General features: G+C 39.1%; 1 protein-coding gene across 3 annotated transcripts in view; it reads left to right on the top strand.

Annotated features, from left to right (window-relative positions):
• Positions 1-23262, top strand: part of JPH1 (junctophilin 1) — an 88020-nt gene that overhangs the window by 20818 nt on the left and 43940 nt on the right. The window lies entirely within an intron of this gene.

The following is a 23262-nucleotide window of genomic DNA, read 5'->3' as shown; positions in this document are numbered from 1 at the left end:
GCAAGGTAATTGGGCACTTTTTGTTGAAATACTTTCATATATCCCATTAACTTGTTCAGTGTTGCTCAGAAACAATGCCTGTAGACAGGGGCACAATACTAGGACTTTTTCCCTTTATTCAGTGCCAAAAAAATGCAGTTATCATAGTATACAGCATCATCTTAAAGCTAGCATTGTTCATGTGCTGCTTCTGGAGGAGTATGTGTACAAAGGGTTCAAACTTTCCTCGGCAAGCTTTTTTGTGCTTTCGCCCGTGACATTCTTTGCAAGTGAGTGGGAGAAGTCTATGCCTTTTTCAGAACCTCCTCAGAGTTCATCTGAGACTCATCTCGGAGTCGTGTCTTGAGGAGTACAACTAGAGAGCTGGAGTTGCTACTATTTGTTTCTGATTGAACAACATACTATTGCTCTTCTATTTCCTCTCGCTCCGTTCTGTCTGGAATATTTATCTCCGCACCTTCCATCTCATCTTTTAAGTTGTATGGGCTCTAGGGCCTGTTCATCATATATGTTTTAAATGATTGAAATGATGGAACCTAGTCTACTTGTCATCTTGCAAGTGTTAGCAAAATATACGCACTAATAATAACAGGACCAATGAGGAGATGATTTCCTGTGGGGTTTTTTTAGGACTCTGTTGTTTTGTTTAAATCCAAGAATACAGTCTTCAAAAGCACTGTACTGGTAAGAATAAACAAGGGGTTTTTTCTCTCTCTCTTTTCCTTGTAAATTACAAGGAAAGAAATCCCAGGCTTCTAGTCTTCAAGTCTTTAGTGTCTCCTCAAAAGGAAATAACTAGTCTCTGCCTGTGGATGTTGGGGTGTGTGCAATTGCTGCTAACCACTACCGAGAATGGTATCAAGGCATTATGACTGTCCATTCTGCCTTTCTGCTGCTGAAATATTACTTAACATTTATGCCCAAAGGAAATAGTCATAGTTTTTTATAATTTTTTTTGTTTAAAAGACTTAGTTAAGAGGATTATGTTGAACCTAGTGAATAAAGCAGTGAGTTCAAGCACAGGCATTTTAAAGTGGAAGACCTATGTTCTTCAATAGCAAGAACAAGGAAAGATTGGCATGATTCAGATTCTGGTATTTCTAAGTGAAAGCAGGAAATGGGAGATCCTTGTCATGTATAGGAGTGTATTAATATTATTGATATGAGAAAATTCTTTTCTTATTAAATTGATCTAAAAAATACTGTAAGAGTGGAGAGAATTTTGTGGAATTTTAATATGAAAAGACTCAAATGCTTCCATGTTATAATTTGAAATAACCTGCCCTTTCGTGACCCTGAAGGACACCATAAAGTCCTGAAGGACACCTTTATTAATCCTAGAGGTCAATTATGCAAAAAATGATAATGAAACTATGGTAGCAATAGAAGGTGTTTGTTTTGCTGCTTTTTATTGTACCTTTCATTCTGAAGGAATGAGATGACTTTACATGCTCTGATCAGCAACTCATCGTTGCTGCTACTAGGCTAATTCTGAGGTGAAGAGAAGCTGGAAAGGAGCATACAGCTTGCTGCTCAGCAAATGAAGGGGACAAAATCTGGTCAAGAAGTTTTAAAAAGTTCACCTTACTATTAAAATACTTCCTGTGAAGTTACTCTTTTTAGGAGCAGACAAAACATCACTTTCTAAAGTTTTAACTGAAGAACAGATAAATGGGTTATAGTCCATTTACCCTGTAGCTTTGGAGAATAAAAGTGTGAGCTGAACCTGGCAGGTTTTTAGTTTATTCTTCACATAATCCATCAGTGAAACACTAAATGTTGGCCATGCTGACATCAACAGCAAAACTCCCACTGTTTTCAGTGATAGCAGGACATCACTGATGGAACAATGTTCTTTCTCAGTTGCATGTTTTGTGGGAGTCGCGGGTAATTAACAGGCCAAAGCCAAGACGCTAGAAGTTCCCAGCTGGACCATAAGTACAGAAACGGCCCAGCTACCACTGAAGGAAACCTTTAGGTTCTCAGTATGCTGTCTTAGGTGTCCTATCTTCATGATTCCCAGGAAAACTAAAATTCCGGGCTTATTTTATGAACCTCAAAGAAACTAAAAGAACCTTTTAGTCCTATCCCTTTAGAAACAATGAAGCTTCTGTAATGAATCCATATGTCACATTCTGTCTGCCGTTACTCATGCTGAATGCTATGCCATTCTACACGCTGTCCCAAAAAACTCTGAGATTTGAGTATGGTAAGCTCAATATGAGTAACAGTGACAGATAGAATTTATTCTAGAAAGACAGGTCAGCTCAGTTGCTCAGGATATCGATATTTCTGGAAATTGAGGCAGGGGGGTTGCTTTGAAAATCTTAACTGAGGATACAGTTTTGTGTTTTATTGAGATCTTATTGCAGCCTTCCAGTACCTAAAGGGGGCCTACAGGAGAGCTGGGGAAGGACTTTTTACTAGGGCATGTAGTGACAGGACGAGGGGGAATGGCTTTAAGAGGAAGAGGGCAAGTTCAGATTGAACATTAGGAAGAAGTTTTTCACTTTGAGGGTGGTGAGGCACTGGAACAGGTTGCCCAGAGAGGCTGTTGAGGCCCCATCCCTGGAGGTGTTCAAGGCCAGGTTGGATGTGGCCCTGGGCAACCTGGTCTAGTGGGAGGTGTCCCTGTCTATGGCAGGGGGTTGGAACTCGATGATCTTCAAGGTCCTTTCCAACCTAAACCATTCTATGATTGCTGTACTTGAGAATCTGGTTTCTGGATTTACATATATGTGAGAAAAATTATTAATAGATTACATGGGTTTGCAATGGAAATAGCTGATTATACAGGTTGCTGCTTCTTACTTCTTTTTGCGGTGCAGCTGATTTTGTATTGTAAAGATGTTCAGTGTAGTAGTTAACCAGATAAAAGCATCTTATCAAGCATAATTTGTTTTCCTCAGCTTTGCTTGTTCGGCATGTGTTTCTGGAAGGTCATCTAGATCACAGTGCCAAACTTCCCTGGCTAGGTGCACGTACCACTTACCGAGTGGCAGGGAATGCTAGGTGGCTTTTTGCACGTGCAATACAACAGTGGCTTCCAAGGAAAAGAGGGTGCTGGAGCCATTCAGACAGCTGGCTCCCAGCTGTGCTTTTCCCCAAAGGATCTTTAGAAGCGGGCATGGAATGTGCTGTGAAATTCTGGTTGGGGCAGCCGGACAGCCTTGTGATAGAGGCAGCAGCTCTGGGAAAGATGGTGATCAGGAGTGGGCTGCTACTACTTCCAGAATAATTCTATCAGCAATCTGCCTGTGTGCTACTCTTCCCAGGGTATTTGTCCAGCCGGGAGCCAGCCCTGGGTTTGGTGAATTGGCCTAGTGAGCTGCGTATGCTGTCGGGCCACAGGCTGGATGTTAGTCCAATGGATGTTGTACACAGCAGAACTTGGTTATGTGAGTTTACTTCCCAAGTATGCCACAAACTTCAGTGTAACCTTTCAGCAAATTAGTTATGGTGAGGCTCCATGTTAGAGATATGTGACCTGGCCATGAGTACGCTGTTAGGTTTGTGTGATAGAGAGCAGGGGTATGCGGTGAGCGTAGAAGCTCAGATTCTGTTCAAGGCTGTGACCCTATCGCACTTTCACTGTATTGTGGAAAACCAGCCTTGCTTCCCCGGGCTCTCACCAGCTGAGCTAACTGGCTCAGGCCCAGGTCTGTGCTGATACAACTACACAGCTTCCAGCTCTGGAGCAGACTTGGTCAGTGTTTCATTGTATGTTGTCTATATTCTTCAATCAAGCTTGTGCGCAGACTCTCCGCATGTTGAAGAGAAAGTACTGCCTAATCAGGCTGGTCTGCTCTAAGGATAAAATCTGATGAACACTCGTGTACATCTGGGGCAGTGAAGGCCATATAGCGTCTACTAAAAAAAGTAGGATATGAACTGAGTGCTTTAGCTAACATGATTAATGGCATTGTGCAATACAGAGTGAGTTTTAATAGAATATATTATCATAGTTCCAAAGGAAACTAAATATGTGACATTCAGTGCATCTCCTGTGTTCAAGAGCTGACCTTTTGGCAGTAGCTGTGAAATAATATACAGCACAATCTTGTTAATTCATGCTAATGACTTAAGAGACCCATCACGGATTACCTGATTTTACAACTTAGCGAGTAACTGAAACATGATGACAAAACTTCAGAGCTACACACTTTAACAGTATGTACTCTGATAATTTATTTTGATAGTAGCAGTTTAGTTGTAAATATATTTGCAATATATGAGTTAATGGACACTAGTATCATTAATGAAAGCAACAATGATTTCCTGAAATGACTTCAGTAAAGCAGCCTATTATTAAGTATCTTTAAAGAAACAAGACAAAACTACTAGTTATGAGAGTGTGAGGCCAGTGCAGTGGTTCTGAAGATGTTTTTGAGCGTTAGTAAAAATGTTCTTTTCTCATATGTGTCGTACCATAGAATAAATGTAGCTAAAGGTATTTGGCACAAGAATTGTCCTGACTAGTATAGTAGTACTATGCAGGTATATATGTAGGTAAAAAGTGCATGAAAAGTTTTATTTTCAGGTTGAATTACTTGTAGAGAGCTAAACTGCTAACTTACGTGTATTCTTAAAACAGTAATTCCCAAACTACAGGCTCATTGAACATCTTCTCATATGTTCCAGTAAATTCCTTAGTCTTCAAAATAAAGAGTAAATATCTCCATTATGAAAAAGTCTGCAATTTTTAATGACCTTTTTTTTCAATCTACATTGTGTTTCCATGTTAAGTACTATTAAGAATGCAGTTTCATTACTGGCAGTGTGTTTTTAAATGAGCAAATAAGACTTTTTCAGTCTGCCGTAGAAAATGACACTGAGCCATTTAATATTTGTTATGCTTTTAGTAAAAGAAGGAGTTGAAGCCGCTCTGTATTGGAAACATCATACGCACTTGTTACCGTGCATTGGTGTGTCAGCAGAGAAGTCTGACTAAATAAGGCAATGCATGAGTAGAGCTTATCAGTGTTTGACAGGAATATAGTCCACCAACAGCTGATACAGTAGCCCATCTTTTCTGTGCTATCATCGGCTTCTACGCTGCACACAGATGTATGTTTATTGTCTGCTCGGTTGCTGATTGTGCTCAAAACTTGGCCCTCCACCTTTTCAGTTAGTTTATGCCAGAAGAAGTCATACAAGTGAGCTGAAACCCTTAAAAAGGCAAATGTATTTATATTTGTCTTTATGTAAAAGGGTATGTGGAGTTGTCAGCTTTCAGAGTTTAGGGAAGAAGTGTACTGTCCCTTCCACTTCTTCTCCCACCAAATAGTCTAGAGTGAGTGCATATTGTTTGATAATATAAATAAAAAATAGGAAACAATGCATATGGGTGCCCTTGTGGTACTGCTGTGCACTAAAAATGCTTGTAAAAAGTATCCATAACATTATGAAAACAGGTCCTGACTGATTTTGCCTTCCTCGCTCTGAGGGACTGATACTGCTTAAATGAGTAGCTAAACTCCCAGTGGCCTTTCTGGGAATAGTATTACACCTTGCATGTTTGTAGGTGCTTTTAAAAAAATCCTGAGTAAAATACCCTTAACATTGCTTCAGTATCAGTTTTCCTGTTAAACTGTGTTTGGTTGTCAAATTTTGTCCCTGTGTTGTGCAAGAGTTTGGGATTTGAAGATTTTATGAATAAAGTTATTAGGTCAACAGATAATCTTTAAGATCTGATGGAACCTGGCCTGCTACAGAATGGCCCAAAACAGTCAAACTGGTGACCTGCAAATATTTTTCGATACTGAGAATGAATCTATGGCCTTTTTTTAAGGGATTTCTGAAAAACATCAGACATTAAGTTCTTATCATTCCTTCTCGAAGTTGGTTGTTTTCAAAGTGCCTTTTCATCATACCCAATGCAGTGCTTAAAAAAGCAAACCCTGCGATTTTAGTTGAGAGATCCATCTTCTTCGATTCAGTAGCCTGGCTTAAATGTCCTAATGTGAATTCACAATTCAGTAGCATTGTTGTATGCAATATATTTAACAGAGATGTCTTTCTGTCCTCTGAATCCATGTCTGACGATGGTAGTGAAAGAATAAGCAGTTGATTGGGATGCTTGCCAGTAGAGCACGTGCGAAGGGTTCGCAGTGGATGCACAGTGTAATGGACTGTTTACCATGTGTGTAATAGCTTTTGAACACGGCTTTGTATCTAATGCCCCTCCAAAATAAAGACCACTTTTACAGAGCAAATAAGGACACTTTCAGGCTGCCTTTTTGACACTTTTCTGGTGTCACCAAAATACTCTGTTAGTTTTCTAGAATGTGTCTGCAAACTCCCAGTATTGAGCTGGACGCATTATCATACACCTGCATGAGCTGCATAGAAAGCAATAGGATGTATCCATAGAGATACAGAAGCTGTATATCCCTGAATTTAAGCACAGTGACTATGCAGAAAAGTATGGTAAAGCCATTAAAATTCTTTAGTCATTCAGGGATGCTTTATTTTGAGGAATTTTATTAATGGATTTTATCTTTTTAATTTCAGAAAATACATTTTGCAAATATTTAAATTGTTATAACCATATTAATTATGCAGACTTACATTTTCACATTTTTGGGTTTTTTTAAAGATATTGTAGTCTTTATATTTTATCATGTTCTAACACTGCACAAATTTACTGGCTCTGTAATGAAGGCTCTCACTTTAAGAAAAAAAAAAAGCTTGAAGCAGTTAAGAGCTCTGCAAAACATGCCTTGTACCACGTGAATATCTGTTCATATATAATAGCAAAAGTTTGGCAAGTTATAGTATTATATTATATATTATTAATTATATACTATCATAGAAACTAAACCTTAATCAATAGTACTTGAACTTTAAAAAAATAACCCATTTAATACCTGTCTTTTTAATTGCTAAATGAGACAGCATGATTAGCTTTTGTAGAAGTTTGGTTAATCATGTCTACACTGAAGTTTCAGAAAAGCATTATCTTGGGTTAGAGGCTGTGCCTAGTTACAAATTTTTATCCTGTGTCAACTTTCAATGCATTTTATGGCACATGTGTTTGGCATGCATCAAAGACTAATAGAGAAGGAGCTTAACTTTAGTGTGTCCTAGAGATGTATTCAATCTAGTTTTGTATTGAACAGTAGCTGAAAAATAAATTCTTCTGAGAAGGAAGCTTAGTCATATGAGGTGATCTACCTGACCCCACCCACACTATCATATTTTTCTTTTTAATAATCACTTCAGAATTAAATATAAATGTTTTGACTAAAAAGCCAAACAAGTATCTGAAAATATCCAAGAATGATTTAATCTTAAAAAAAAAAAAAAACAACTTTCAGTCCCTCTGCTGGGAAGATTTGAATTTGAATGTTATTGGCAGAGTATGATGCCCATAATAACAAGAAAAAATGGCAGTTATTAATCGTGGGAAGACATTTTTATGCTGAGGTGAAACACCGAACTTTGCTATGATGAGGCTGTATTTTCAGCATCTCATTAAAGTTTATTCCGTACTTTTATGCAGTTCATGCTTCTAATGACTTCTAAATTCAAACTTTTCTTAGGTGATTTTAACATTATTGTTCATTAGCTAGGATTTATTTTTTGGATCACATTATATGTTAATGAATGTCCGGCACATGTGGTAGTTCATCCATTCATAATTTGCTTCATCAGGATCCAGTGTTTACTATTCATCCTAGAACTCCAGAAGCAGAGCCTGTGATGTGCAGGTGTGACTTCATCTTCTTAAAATGAACCAATTTGAAAGCTTTCAAACTGAAATCTATTAAAAAAATAGATTTTTACTTCCAAAGCTGTAGTTCATAATCCTTTATCTTTTTGCATAGAACAAATAAAAGAAATTTGACACAAAAAAATCTCTTTCAATACATTTTACCACCTGCTCAGGCACATTATTGTCTCTGATGAAACTTTTAAGCTTTTGGTGGATGCTGTTTTCAGGTTGTAAACACAAATTCTGCTTTGGGGCACAGAAGCATTCCTTGAAGGTGCCGAAGTGCTGCTTTGTGTAACTAAGGCTGAGACATGGAAATGGAATATTCTGCTGCATATATTGTAAACTGTGTCTTCTTGTAAATGAGAGGGACAGGTCCTACGTGTATGGCCTGTGTAATAAACAGGCCAAGAACTGTTTTCTTTGTGCAAATCTGTACTTTTCTGAAGCTGAAATTACTCCAGGTGTGTGGTGACTTGCCCTCATTTTCTCATATAAACCGGCTTAATTTGAAATGTTTTCTCTGTTTCTGGTAGTGCTGAATTTATCGGAAGAAATCCCATTGCTTTTGTGATAAAAAGCATAAACTTCTATAAATAAGTAGCTTCCTTGGAGTAGTTTATGTTGTGGGGGGAACCTCCTGGTATTTTTCGTAAGGGCTGTGAGGGAAGATTAAGACACTTGGATAGTTCTTTTAAATGTCTACAGTAGAGGTATTCTCTATGAAGAACTTATTCCTTCTAAGAGGAAGAGCAGTATGCTTCTCTCCTTTGCTATGAAAAGTATGTGAAGTTTGTAAGGGTTGTCTATAGTGTGCTAATACAGAGGGATGCTTTTTCTCTCCTATGCTCAAGTTACAATATACTAAGCAAATATTTATTAACAGACCTTTCAGAGGCAGTGCAATGTCAGCAACTGCACTTGACACATCCTGGGTAACGAGGAAGCGTAGTTGCTTCCTGCAACTCTTGCAAATGCCACCTTTGTTGCCTCATTGTATGGGAATACAGTACATTCCCTCTTTGCTTCCATCCCTGACGAATAAGCCACAATTAAAGACAGTGATGTTTCTCGTGAGCAGGAGCATTAAAGTCAAAATCTGCTCCTCGGCTCTGATTCTTTCCTTGTGTTTCTGAGCAATTTTTTTTAGCACTTAAACAGCTGCAGCACTATCTAGTAATTATGCTTGTAGCTGTGTTGGTTGCTGCTGGGCTTTGCTGAGTGTATGACAAATTATTGTAGGGGGTTTTGCTGCTCTGTCCTGGCATTTCACACAAGTGCAACAGTTTCTAATTACTTCTTTTCCGTGTTTAATCCAGTGCCTTTCTATAAGATAACATTTCTGAGGGTGACGTTTCCTTTGTGGAGCCTTATTTCCTCACCTGCCCGTTGTAGTCCCTTCCAGCCTTGGTGGGTGGTGGCTGGCTCTTCTGCCAGTTCTCTCCATTGTAGAGGTTTTAAATAACCAAGGGAACTGGGGAGATGCTTACGCTATCCTAAATTTGTTCATTTCAAAAGATTCGTTGCATTGTCGTTCTGTGTTTCTGTCACTATTTCTGTTAGCTTATTTGTAGACCCTGGTAAGATTGGTACTGAGATGTGCACCTGTTCCTCTAAATCTTTCTCCTCTTTTGCATCTTGTCCTTTCATGAAAATGCAGGGTGAGAAGGGGTGAGGGAAAGAAGATCTGCCGCAGGAATTTCTCTTTCAGGGTTGTATTTCACTTTCAAGTTTTTACCTTTGTCGCTGTAAGATCATGTGCCGAAATCTTGGCGATGCAAAAGCTAGAAGTTGTTAAGAATATACTCGGGAGTGGGGGTGACCATTCAGCTTGTCTGCAGCTGGCTCCTCGGTGTCCTTGAACAAGAGAGCTCGGGCGTAGGCTGGGTGGATTGTCTTCCTGACAGCAGCCCACTCCTGACTCCTAAGGGTTCTCAAACGCAGCCAAGAGTGGGTAGGGATTTACTGGATGGAAATAATGCAGACGGGAAACATCAGACTGGATGAGCGTGTGTGTCGCACACTGACTACCTCTGTGTATCCAGCAGAGTCATGGTGGTCATGGACCACCACTGCCAAGCACCTTGGTTATGCGGTTCCCGCCCTGCCACTATTGCTCTGTGGCAGAGACGGTCACTTAGCAGCAGTAGGAGAGTGGGCGAAGCCTTTTTCTCTGTCTCACCATTCTCCATCTTCCCAAGTATGGAGAGAGGGGCAGGCAGCGTGTTGTTGCCAGGTGGGCAGGGACAGGGGCTGCATGGGTAGCTGAGGCCCTGGCGTGTCCTTCGGCCATGTGTGGCGCCATGCTTACCTGCCTGGAAAGAAAAACGGGCTTCAAGCACAGCCAATGTGGCTGTGTTTATTCTGGAAGATCTCAACTGTTATGCTGCAGCCATATCTATATCTGTAGCGTTCTGGATATCTGAGTGCTGTGACAGATAATGACTTATTTGCATGCAGTTTTCGTGTGACAGCGTGAGCACCATTGATCCCTTTCCCCCTGGGGTGCATTGCTGCAGCCCTGCTACTCACACTCATGAGTGCTCTATATTGTCTCTTTTCTGTAGTGGGTTTTTTGTAGTATTTTGTTTAGCTTTTGGAAGTGATTAAACCCTTTGTACGTGTAAATCCTCTTTAGGTTTCTGTAGTAGTACTGCTTTTTTCCTTAAGGCACTTTGATCAGCAAGACTGGTCTGGCACCTCCTTCTTGTAGGGAGATTGCTTTAAGAACTGCTTTACCATTTCTTCTGTACTTCGGTGTATCATTCCTGACTCTTTTGAGCTGTGTCTAGAGTAACTAACCAGCTCTGCACAGATTTGCATTCACTTGTAGCTGAATTTCGAGTTGTACTCCCTGCATATCGTAGGTAATGTTAAAAGATTTTTTTGCCAGTTTTGGATTTACCTGAAGTCGTTCATTCTATTGTGGCACCATGTTTTAAGCACAGTGTTGGGAATGGTACTTTCATAGTTTAGTCACATGTCCTACATGTGGTATGTGGTGCAGTAAAAATTTGCTGGGAAAAAAAGTATAAATGATCATTTGTTTTTTCCCCAAATTAGGTACATGAATATAAACTCAGGTCACATTCCTCTCTTTTTCCCTTTCTTTTTGGACCAGCTATTTTTGTAAACCTGGCAGCAGAGTGGCCCACCTTCAGCCAAAAAGGTGGTATCTGATCTCCACAAAAGAACTCTTAAGCCGTTCTCCTGGTGTGTGGGTAGCACAGATTCAAACTCGGAGAAGGCACCCACAATGCAGGTCTCACACTTCCCAGTTCAGTGTCCTAATTACCAACAGAGACACAAAGGACGTGGGATACTGCAAGTAGGAAATACTCATCCGTATTTAAATGCATGAATTTAGAGCTTAAATTCTTGAAAAAAAAAAAATCTGACCTGAAACTTGTTATCACTGAGGCATTTATGTCCAGATGAGAGAATGTATTTTAAATAGGTCTCTTGAGCGTTTCCTTTCGGCAAGTTTAAGCTTCCTGGTGTTTAAACGTGCTGCCTGGTACCTAATCTGTACATCAGACTCTCTCCCATTCACTATGAGATGACCTAAGCATTATTTCTAAGCATTAGGATTTTTACTCCTCGTATCTAAGTAGATCATTGCTGAGCTTCATAATGCTTTGCTGCTGACCACCGTGTAGTGTAAACTGTGAGCAGTTTAAATTTCCCTATTTTACCAAGGCACTTTGAGGATAAAGTGTACGTGCTGAGAGATGGGGTGAAAGTACCCAGGTAAAATAATGAGTGGGTGGGCGAGCTTAGTGCCTGCTTCAAAGGCTGAGTACCTAAACTAGTTAATGAAGACTCCAGTGTCATTCAATTTACTTCAGTAGCTGCTGAACAGTGAGTTCCTTACTGTGCTCTTTTCATCTTAATGCATCTGAATAGTGTGACAATACTGAAGATGACTGAAGTAAACTTTAAGGTGATGCAAGTTACAGTTGTTGAGGTGTTCTTGTGTGCACTGGGGAGGGGGCAGCCGGGCAGGGAGCAGACACAGGAAAAACAGTTAAAGTGTATTTTAATTACACACACCCTTTCTGTGGCATAGGACAAATAACTCCAAAGAAGATTAGGAAAGCATACTTAAATCATACTTTTAAATTAGCCAGAGCAGTAATAGATAATGTTGTTTCGGTACATATGTAATCTTTGATTTCTTTTAACCAAAATATTTATTTTAAAATAAGTTAATAATATCATTTAGGTTTTATTTTAATACATGAATTAGATTGCTGAAAGCAAGCAATTTATATTTTTGATTCATTACAATTTCACTGGGATATTTTATTTCTCAACAAGACAAGATTTTCCATGATACCTTATGCTACTAAGGAAGATTTTTAATTAAAATCATCATTATTTTCTTTTACTGGTACTGGATTTCTTATCATTGCCAATAGGACTAACGTGGTGCTGAATGAATGCTGTAGTACTAATTAATACAATTTTTTCACTGCACGTCTTGCTGAAAGAACAAAATACATAGATGAACTTGGAGATTTTGAACGAATACTGTTTACATGTGCAAGTAGGAAAAGATGATGCACCCTTCCCCCTTCATTGTTAAGTGGTAAATTGTTGCTATGGTGATCGTTCTTTCCATCTCATCAGCTATAACCTGGTTTTCCACATCAACTGAATAGCTGCAAGCAAAGCATGATCTTTATTAATATTTTTTTTAATATCAGTTAATATTGTTTTGCTACATAGTTATTGTCTTGGGACTTAGTGTCAACATCAAGATGCAGTGAATGTAAGCAAGATAGTTCTAATTTTATAGTACATAAATCTGTGCAGTCATTAAAACAATCTTCATATAACTGCCAAGAACTTTAAGTGGATTTCTTAAAGGAAGCTTATTTTTTGTGTGTACAGTTGACTTATTTTTTTCCATAGTAAATACGTGAAAAGCTTGGTAAAGCTCTGAATAAGGTCTCAGTTAAGCAATTTATTGTTTGTTGGCTAAGGTGATGAAAACAAGATAGTTGTAGTAAAATTTCACAGGATGGCTTTATTTTCTTGTAGTGTAAATGGGTATGCGTGGTTCAAATGCAGAGATGCCTGTGCTGTGGTGAGAGTAAGCCAGGTGGCCTGGTGTAGAGTGACCAAAGGGCAAAACAGATGAATATGGTCTGGATGTGGTCCTATACATATACACAACAGATTTGTGTCAGGATAAAGGGCAGAATGAGCGTGTGGGCCATCAAAATAATGCCCTGAAGCAAGAGTTATCCTCTCTCAGCACTGCCACGAGGTTTTTCAGGAAATAGGCCAGATGTTACGGCAAGCCTTGGAGCCATAGGTGGGATGCTGTGGTGTAGCACGATAAACGTGAATTTTTAAATAATCTCTTTGAACTTAAATTGATGCTTTTGAAGGGCAGTATTTGTCTAAACTCATGTATTGTTCATTACAATCAGTCTTCCCTTTTCATGTAAGATTTGAAGCATTTATAAATGTAACTGTATCAAGTTGTGTCCTGTATTGCTAGGAGCAATATAGAGCTAGAGCAGCTATTTGTGTTTCTGATTTTGCTCATATTCCCGTATATTTTAATATTTTTTTTGAGTAACTTTTCCCCCTAAATTTCATCTGCATTATTCCTACCCGTTTTAAATTGTGTGCCATGATAAGTAAAGAAGCAAGATCATATCTGTCTCAAATGACATTTTCTATTTATTACCTGTTTTATGGTCTGGAAGAGAACCTGCACAATAGAGAAGTGTTCTCAAAGACTGTACTCAAGTCTATCATTTCATGTAAAAGCATCCTAATTATCATTTATGAAAATGTAAACAAGAATCTTGCTTTCTTTGTTAGTAGTCTTTTTGCATTCGGTATAAGAAACGGTATTTTTCATGTCTCAAAATATTGTGCTGCCATAGGCAGACTTCCCATTAGATGTTCCTGACCTATATTTGCAGTGAGGGTTGTTTTGCTAAATAATGTCAAAGATCATCTCTCAGTAGAGCAGTCTCTTAAAGGATATGGTTAGAGTTATAATACAAGCATAAGTGCGCTACCTATGGAGGCAAACTAAGAATTGGATTGATCCTTCAAGGATATCATTGCACAATTTAAGTCTAGAGGAAGATATCTTGAATTAGTGAATTGCTTAGATCTTTTGGAAGTATTTACTGCTTTACTACCAAAGGATTAGGATTGGCCAAAATACAGTTCACTAAGTAGCCTGACAGAAACTACTCCATGCAAGTGAGGAATGCCATATTTCCTTCTAACAGCAGAGGATGAGAAGTAAGTTACTGAGAAAGCATATTGTAAAGTTGCCCGAGCCAAAACAGCCATTACAGTGTTCTTGTAGTATCTATTTGCTTTGCCTGACTTTATCAGGTATGGTATTTTAGCTTGTGAATCTGCTTATCTTTGTTTCATAAGCTATCTCGTTGCTGTATTTCCCATCACCAAATCTGTATGATTGTACAAACTGAGCACCTGCAAAAGAATATACCAAACCATGAAGTCCTCACGCATATTTCACAATCGCATGAATAGACCACAGAAAGACTTTGTTGTTATGTACTGATCCTTTTTTGTTAGGGAGGAATGCAAACAATTCCAGCATTTGGAGCAAAAACTGTTTGTGAAAGAGAAGCAGCTGCTCCATGTTTTGTTGTCTCATTTTCCCAAACCTAGCGTTTTCTACAAACCCAGAAATAATTCCTCACTGAACAGGAGCAGAGTGACCCAAGGCTCAGTGGCTCCTAGCGCCAAAAAAAAATAGTTGAATAGTCTTTATACCAAGCTCTTTACTTACTCAACCTTCTCGCTTCCTTACTTCTTTCCTGAAGACTGTAGTTTTAAGTAGGTTTTTAGACTGCAGTACCAGTGAACCAGTACCAGGGATGAGCAGTAAACATGAGACAAGGACTGATCTGAGTGCCGGAATAACTGGCTGAGAGTAGGGGAAGAGAAGGTGGTTCCTTTCATAGAATCATAGAATAATAGGGTTGGAAAGGACCTCTGGAGATCACCTAGTCCAACCCCCCTGCCAGAGCAGGGACACCTTAGAGCAGGTTGCACAGGAACACGTCCAGGCAGGTTTTGAGTGTCTCCAGAGATGGAGACTCCACCACCTCCCTGGGCAGCCTGTTCCAGTGCTCTGCCACCCTCAAGGTAAAGAAGTTCCTCCTCAGGTTTAGGTGGAACTTCCTATACTCAAGTTTCACAGTTTCAGCTGTGCTCTTCTTCAGATTTAAACACACATGAAACTATAGCCTTGCTTTGCCTGGATTTTTTTGTCCTAGACAGTCCCTTAAAGGGATCTAGTGTGTTCCTTTGTTGTATGAGTGTAATCGGGAATTTGATGACCTGGAAAAAATGTATTCAGGCAAAATGCCAGCCAGAGAAGAGAATCCTCTGAACACTAGGACCGTGCACATGGGATCTAGTATTTCTTTCTGTATTATTTCCCTTTATAGTAATTGTGGGTGTGTGTGTGTTAATGCTTCATTTGCTGTTGTTTCTGAAACCATGTACACATTTATATAGTACAAAAAATGGTTCAGTAAAAGACAAACATAAAATCCCAACAAAACCACATTTGCCATAGAAAAGGCCATAGATAACTATTCTTCATTCCACTTGAATGTGTGAAAGTATGCACAGATTGCCCCATTTAATCTTGCTAAATTCTGCTTGTTTTCTGTAGCCAGTATTGTGTTTATTTTACCATCCATTAATTCAAATAGCTAGCTCTAAATTCTCCTGTGTGTAGTGGTAAGTAGACTTTGTGGCTATTGCATGTAAAAAATAATAATCCTAACCTATTTCTTAGTGGTGTTGAAACAGATTAGAAAATACAGCTACAATGATCAACAAGTCCTATATTTGAATTTATTGTTTGTGCAAAAAAGTATAAATCTAAAAAAATTTAGCTTTGATCATCTGAAGTATGAATGTGCTGGCAAGGAGACAGTGTCCTCTCGTTGCCACTCATATAATGAAAGACAGACAAAGAAGCTGTTGGTATAGATTGAAATGTATAGCATCAAAAACAGTTTAAGTTAGAAATTATAAATAGTGCTTTAAAAAAAAACAACAAAGCAAAACAAAAGAAAAACACCAAAACCCCTTTCCATCTGGATTCCTCTGGACCTGGTACAGAATTGCAATTCCGTCTTCTAACCTCAGTGTCAAGGATGCAGCGTTTTGTCTGAGTGAGTATAGTTCCATCCCTGAATTCAGGCACTAGCCTCAATGTTTTTCTTACCTTCATAATTCACAAGGAAAAAGACAAAAATTACCCATATCAAAGATCATATAGGTACCAAGGAATTTTCTAAGGTGTGTTCTTAAATTTTACCAATAAATCTAAAAAATAATCTGAAGATACATTTTTCCTATTTCTAATTTTTATTTTCTTCACCTTGACTTAGTTTCTCTACAGATACTATCAAATACTTTTCATTTCTTCTCTCTTTCCACTGTGTAGCAGCTACCTGCTTTCACAGCTTTAATGCAGCTGATCGTATTTTATTTCCTTACTAACCTGTGTTTGGCTTCTTGCCTTTTAACATTTCTGTTCTCTGACATAAGCCTGCTGCTGTTAGGAGGCAATACCATTGTTCAGGAACTTGCTTAAACAACATGTGCTTTGTTCCTCTTAAGGACTCTGCAAAAATGTCATCTGAAGGATAACAGAGAGAAAAACTGTCAGAGCTTTCATAAATATTTTCATCTGAGATTAGTGACACTGCTTCTGTGTCACATAGCCTTTCATCCCAGGAAATTATGAAACATGATTTGCTCCATCCAAAAAGCATTATAATAAGGGAAAGAAAAATAAATGTTTTAATAAAAAAAAAATCTGATTTGTAGTAAATAAATCAACAGACAACACCAATGTAGAGCTTGTTCTCCTTAGCTAAATTACATTTTAGCTGTGTAAAATTTTCTATATATAAAATATTGTGGATTAACTATTCAAAAATTCTCTCATGCACTTTCAGAATAACAGTGCTTTTTCCTAGTGTGGATTGAAAGTGGATTGAATTTTGCTAAATTGGAAAAGGTGCTTGAGGCAGAAGGCAGCTAGCTTCTTGGATTCACTCCAAACTAACTGGTATATTTTACATGTAAAACAAATCTTATTCTGGAATCGTTTTCATGCGTAGGAAAAGAGACCAGTGAAGAGAATAGATGGAAAGCATTAATTACCACGAAGAGCATTGGACTGTAGAAGGGTTTAGAGATAATATGTTGATTTACTTGAAAGGACATTACGAGAAAGTAGGTATAGCCTGCAAAGAATTATTTTGAGTAATTTTAGTTTTGATGTTGCCAGTACTAAGAGACAAGTAGTGAAGTTTGCATTGATTATTAGACATTATGCCATATTAATTGACCCAAATAACAGATCTTTTTTTCTTTAGTTTATTTCAAGGATATATGGATACCAAACATCTCAAAAAAAAAAAAAAAAAAAAAAAAAAATTAAGGGTATTTAAGTTTCTGAATTCCAAACTTCATGTTGTCGAAGTTTTTAAAGCTTGTGTTAGATGTAATTCATATGCTTTAATGCAGAGATATTGTGGGAGGAAAAGTAATTAGCTGGAGGTGGACACTTCTTTGCTTAATTATCCCATCTCCAACTGGGCTAAATTCAGCTCTGACATACGCTGGCAAAAATCTCATTCACACAGAAGCAACATTCAGTTGCAGCGCTGCAGTACACCATGCTCCAGTCTCACCAGATGGCATTTCTTCTTCAGGTGTGTGTCACTCTAGGTGCGTATGCACTTCAGGCAGGTTAAATTAGGGGGCTGTTTTGTTTGTTTTTAATAGCAGCATACTTTCTGGACCTACACCTAGCGTAGCCTTTTCACATTTCCATGTAGAATAGCATAGTATAAGATGTATAAGGCTTCCATGTAGAAGGATAGCATAGAAGGGGCTTCCTTATTTCCCTCTCGCTGTCAGTGAGAGAATGGTGCGTGTTGAAAATACTTGCTCTGAGCTCAAACATTTCCAAAACCTTTTAGAATATCCAGAATTCTGTCTCTATCCTGATCTGGTATTCTCTGGTTCAGATGCCCTTGCCCAGAAATTCTTAAACTGAGCAGATAAGAATCTACGTGCTTTAAATTTAGTCCATCTTGCAACTAACATACTCTTCCCTGCACAAGGTTAAAAAGTCAGTGTTTCTTTTGCTAGAGAAACTGCATGTTTGGATATTTCATATGCCTGCCCTTATCTCCTGGAATGGAATGCACAATATGTGAGATTCATGACTGAAACTCTGTCTTCTTCAGCAGTTCAAACCTTAAAGTAAGCTCCAGCATTTCTATTGTAAGCAATTAGTGTCCATTAAGTACATCACTGAGCAGACTAATGCCCAACTGCTGTAGCAAAATGTCACAGAATAATAGTTAGCAACATACTGATGCTCTTACAGCCTGCTGAGATAAAAATTTCAAAATGACAGCACTGTTACTCCAGAATAGGTCTCAGTGTTGCTCCCAGTTACAGATAATGAGATAGAGCCACTTGATCTGGTCTATCACTGGTTTTGAGATAGCAGTTAGCCCAAATACAAACTGTAGTACCAAGTGCGCTTTATATCCATGCAATGTTTCTGGAAGAGGTTTGGTTCTCTGGTCTCTGCCCTCCTCACTGAACAGGGGGGCGTTCCCCCATGCTCAGTGTTGTACCCAGCACCAGCCTACTTGGCTTCTTATGGGAGCGTCTTGTTAGTGATACGCAGGACAAGAGCTGGCAATTCAACTGTCCTCCAGTCAACTGCTATCACACTTTTTTCAAGCATTGTCTTTACATATTGGTCTGCACCAGTGAGAGACAAGTGTTCTCCCTGTCACAATCTGAGGCTTTACCATTGAGGAGTGTGTACGTGGAAGAATTGGGTAGCAAGGCACATCGTTAATGTGTCTGGAGACTCAACAGACTGAGGCATGTGTGGATGGTTAACATCTGGGAAGTCATGTCACATCATGTCCACTTCTTATTCATGCCAGATCATCTTCCGCATTAATGAGTGACTGCTGAATTCAGTGAGAACACTGTAGTGGACACCAGCCAGAGAAAGATGTGACTAATTATAAATAGAGCAAGGCAAGAAAAAGAGCTTGAATATATTTACAGTGACTCCAGTTGAGCCTTCTAAGTGGCGTTAGCTGTACAGAGGGATTCTGTCCAGCACAAGCACACCTAAGGACAAAGACCCCCAAAAGATTTGACCTTACTGTGAGGAAACTATACCTCAGCTTTGCTACAGCTGTTTGGCTGACTGCCAGGTCTTGCTGGCAAGGAATCATTTTTTCATATACGGTGGGGTGACACCTTGTTCTCGTGACAACAAAGAACTCAATTTTAGTGAAACAAAAGGGTCTACTTTTAGTCAAGTAGCTTTGAAGGAAGAAATGGACACATTGGATATCCTGACCATTTCTGGCCTGGAGTGTGTAGCTAGCTGTGTAGCTTCAGTGCTCTGGAGGAAGCGGGACATTTTTAGAGCTCATGGTTCTCCAGCATGTAGATTTGGTGCCACGTACTCACCAAAAGAACTGGGACCTCTTACCCAGGGCAGTGGGGGACTGGCACATCTGCTCTCTAACACAGACTGCCAAAATAATTGTCCCAGCATCACAGAGAGTCTTATGGCAAATGCTTCTGAGATGCTGCTGTGGGATTCAGCCTTCCTTTTTCTTTGACAATATTCTTGCTTCTGAGACAATCCAATAGATATAGCAAGAACTCCTAAAAGCTTTCTTTGTATTTCTACCTGTTCTGTGGAATTGCACCTTGATTGTCAGATAGAAATATAGTTTCCATGTTGACTCTTCAAAAAGTGGTCATTTTCTATCCTAGTTTCTCAGCAACAATTTGAATACTCAAAACAGTACTATGCTCCCAGACAGTTTAGCCATTGAAGGAAAAGAGTAAATTGCAAGACTTTATAGCTGGACTTACTTGCACAAGAGTTAGGAAAAGAAACTGATAAAAGCACATTTCAAGTTATGTTGAAGGAGCTCCACAGAATTCCTTGCAAACTAACCCATTACAGTACTTTAGCAAGTCTTTATAGCAAAAGTTTTCTTTATCTCAGCAGGCCTTTCACTGCACATCTGTCTCGCAGAGAGTGAGAATGTTATTTATTTAACAGGATTGCAGAGTAAGTCTCTACTCGTTATCAAGTGACTTCTTTCAAATGAGAAATTGTATTCCACACACATCCCCTTCCTGCCAGAGCATGCTCGAGCCGGAGCAGCAAGACTGCTATATGGAACAGACCTTTGCATTTTATTAAACGTTGTCAGCTAAGCCTAACATGAGGTCAAATTCCATGTCATGTTCTTCATCAATAGATAGAGCTGAAATTCTATCATTTGTTGGGGGAGAGATTTTGTTACTTTGCTAATTATGTAAAATGGCATAATCTTTGAATTACCTTGCACTAACCATTTGAATTATCAAATTCTTCAAGGAGGCATGTGTTTACTTTCCCTGCTCTTCCAGTGACTCTTCAAGAATGTCCTCCATTCCTCCTTTAAGCCCCCAGCAATGTAGGCTTCAGCAGAAGAACTGAAGCAAGACTGAGCCCTTTCCTATTGCTGACCTGCATGTTTCCCCACGGGATTCATAAAATAAGGTACATATTCAGGTGAAGGTGGATCTGTACGGACTCTAAGAAGGACCATCTTATCTTGGTACACAACCTGACAAGATAAATTGTTGTTGGGGTTGTTTAGCCTAGAGAAGAGAAGGCTCCGGGAAGCGGCCTTCCAGTGCCTAAAGGGGGCCTACAGGAAAGATGGGGAGGGACTCTTTATCAGGGAGTATAAGATGAAGGGTAATGGTTTTAAACTGAGAGATGGTAGATTTAGAATAGATATTAGGAAGAAATTCTTTACTGTGAGGGTGGTGAGATGCTGGAACAGGTTGCCCTGAGAATTTATGAATGCCCCATCCCTGGAAATGTTCAAGGCCAGGTTGGATGGGGCTTTGAGCAGTCTGATCTAGCAAAAGATTTCCCTGCCCATGGCAGGGGGTTTGAAACTAGATGATCTTTAAGGTCCCTTCCAACCCAAACTATTCTATGATTCTAAGATAATTCATCCAGTCCACAGGCTTGTTCCAGGACACGGCCTTTCCCAGGATTTATCAGCCCTTTCCCTACCATGATGCATACCCTTGACATGGTGTCGCTCCTTTAATGTCCTCAAGAAAAATAGCAGGCAAAAATCTTTTCCTGTCACTTGCTGGTGTTCAGAGCCATGCAGTTGCCACTAGCTGCCAGCTACATGAATTGCTGTAGTAGCAGCACTTACTCCCGTAGTGTTATTTATTGAAGACATGAAGAGTGTAAAACTTAGTCGTGAGTCATGGGTGTGTGTAGTAATGCCCAGCCCTTCTGAAAGGCACTTCCTGTGTGTGGAGCACCATCACTCAGTGCAGGCAGAGCAGATCCGGGGCTTCTGGCAAACTACGGTGGTCCTGCTTTGCAAAAGGGAGAGGGTTCAGCATGTGGCCCTTTGCTGATACTCGTAAAAGCTCAGAGATCTGCAATTTAGGAAGGTAACTTATTTAAGATACTTTACTGAGAGAGTAAGTTTTGAGGCTCAGGAAATGCCTATCAGGGCACCAGATCTCAAGATTGGGACTTAGTAGGAACAGCTTTTTGGTGGGAAAGGGAGGGCACAATATTGCCTAATAGAGATTCTTGTCTTACCAGCTGCTCCAGTGTCGTCATCATCATCATCATGAGGGTCAGTAAAATCCATGAACCTTTGGATAGATCTGGAAAGCCTGCTAAATCTGTGTTTGTGTGAAAAGAGGACAAGACGATACTAGTATTGATTATTTGGGGACTTACTTCCTCCTTTGTGGCACACAGTAGTATTTACACTAAAATTCTGCTATTAGTGACTCGGCAAATACTTGCTTTCTAGAATAGGTTGGGGGAGAATGCTGGAGCTCCAGACAAGGACTGTAGAAAGGAAAAGAAAGGAGCAAACAGACCTTGAGTAGCTCTGTTCAGAGGGTCTCAAAACAGTAGACTTCATGAGTTTGCAATGAGTTGTTACTCTCACAAGTGGTTGCTGCTAAATATGTAAGATTACAAGCATGAATCCTCAACCTTACCGTGCAGATCTGCATGGCTTCAGCTGAACAAAGCAGCCAAGGACGGTTCTGAGCAGGAATAAATAGGCTTCTGTGAAATCTCTTTCAGCAGTCTCTGGATGCCACAAAAGCCTTTTTGGCATCTAGGCAAGATCATCAGCCCTATGGGGACCAGCAGAGAGCAACCTTCCTGTTTTTTCAGATTTTCTGGTAGCTGACAGGACATGCTGGTGTTTATTCAAATTGTGCATTATTGGCAGTGTTGTAGGTAGCTACAGAGGGTAAATATATACATATATGTTTTGGGTTGGGGTATGTATATGAGAGAAGATTATTTTAAAGCTGCTAACTGTGTTCATCATAAACCCAGATTTTTCATTTCCTTCGTGCTGGAGACAACAAAACCTGTGAAATAGCTGTCACCTGCTTTATGTCTGAAATGATGTGACGATATTTTCAATCTGCAGTGCTCTTCAGTTAAGAGGAATTACGTGTTTACAGATGGAGGGATCATGAAAGTCTTCCCTTTGCTTGTTTATACTGTTCAGTTTCTTAATGTTTAATGTATAATACAAGCAGCTTGATTCCTATCTGCCAACCTGGAGAACAGTCAAATCACATACAACCATCCCTACACTTGAGCACTTGTCTTTTGTGGAGAGCTTAGGCCTTTTGCTAATTAAGCTGTTCAGATATAACGTATCAGTGTTTTGTGTTACTCAAGTATTTCCATGAATTTTTTAACAGTTATCTTTAAACATGTCAGAATTTGTAACAACTGAAAATGGAAGAACTAAGCCCAGGATGGTTTGCTAGACATTTTTCTCTCAATACTGTTTTTCTAGACATCTGGCACCTGATTGGGGAACAGAAATGAACCATGCAAAGAAAGATAAGCCCAATTCTGTTTTGCCTGTCAGACTGCTAAGGACACAAAGATTAAATTTAAGCACATGCACTTAATGCCTTTAAAAGGATGAAAAAAATGCAGTTTTGTTTCCCCACTAGATTTTAATGTCCAAAGATTTTAAAAGGACTGTTAAAAAAAACTTAACATTGCCACAGATTATTTGAATTCATGTCAATATGTTGTTATTTAACAAACTTATTACACACTTAATTACACCACATTATTTTTTTAAGTTATAAATGCATAAATTGCACTATTATATCTCATAAAGAAATATTTTGTTTGCCATTATGTGCTAGATATTTTTTCAAGCCTCCCCAAAATTATTTTAGATTAAAACTTTATTCCATGGTCAGTGTATCCATTCTGTTCCTATTTATTATGACAATTTCAATTCTATACTATTATTATTATTATGAGTAAAAGGCAAAATTAAGTGTGTGTGCGCTACACCTCTTAGAAGAGACAAATAAGCACCAAGCCACTAAGCCTCTAGTTGTGACTTTTTTCTTAGTAT

This window comes from Vanellus vanellus (genome assembly GCF_965231255.1).
Source record: "Vanellus vanellus genome assembly, chromosome: 2".
Taxonomy (NCBI): Eukaryota; Metazoa; Chordata; class Aves; order Charadriiformes; family Charadriidae; genus Vanellus; species Vanellus vanellus.
The sequence above is the reverse complement of the archived record's forward strand: the minus strand, read 5'-3'. Positions and strand labels throughout refer to the sequence as shown.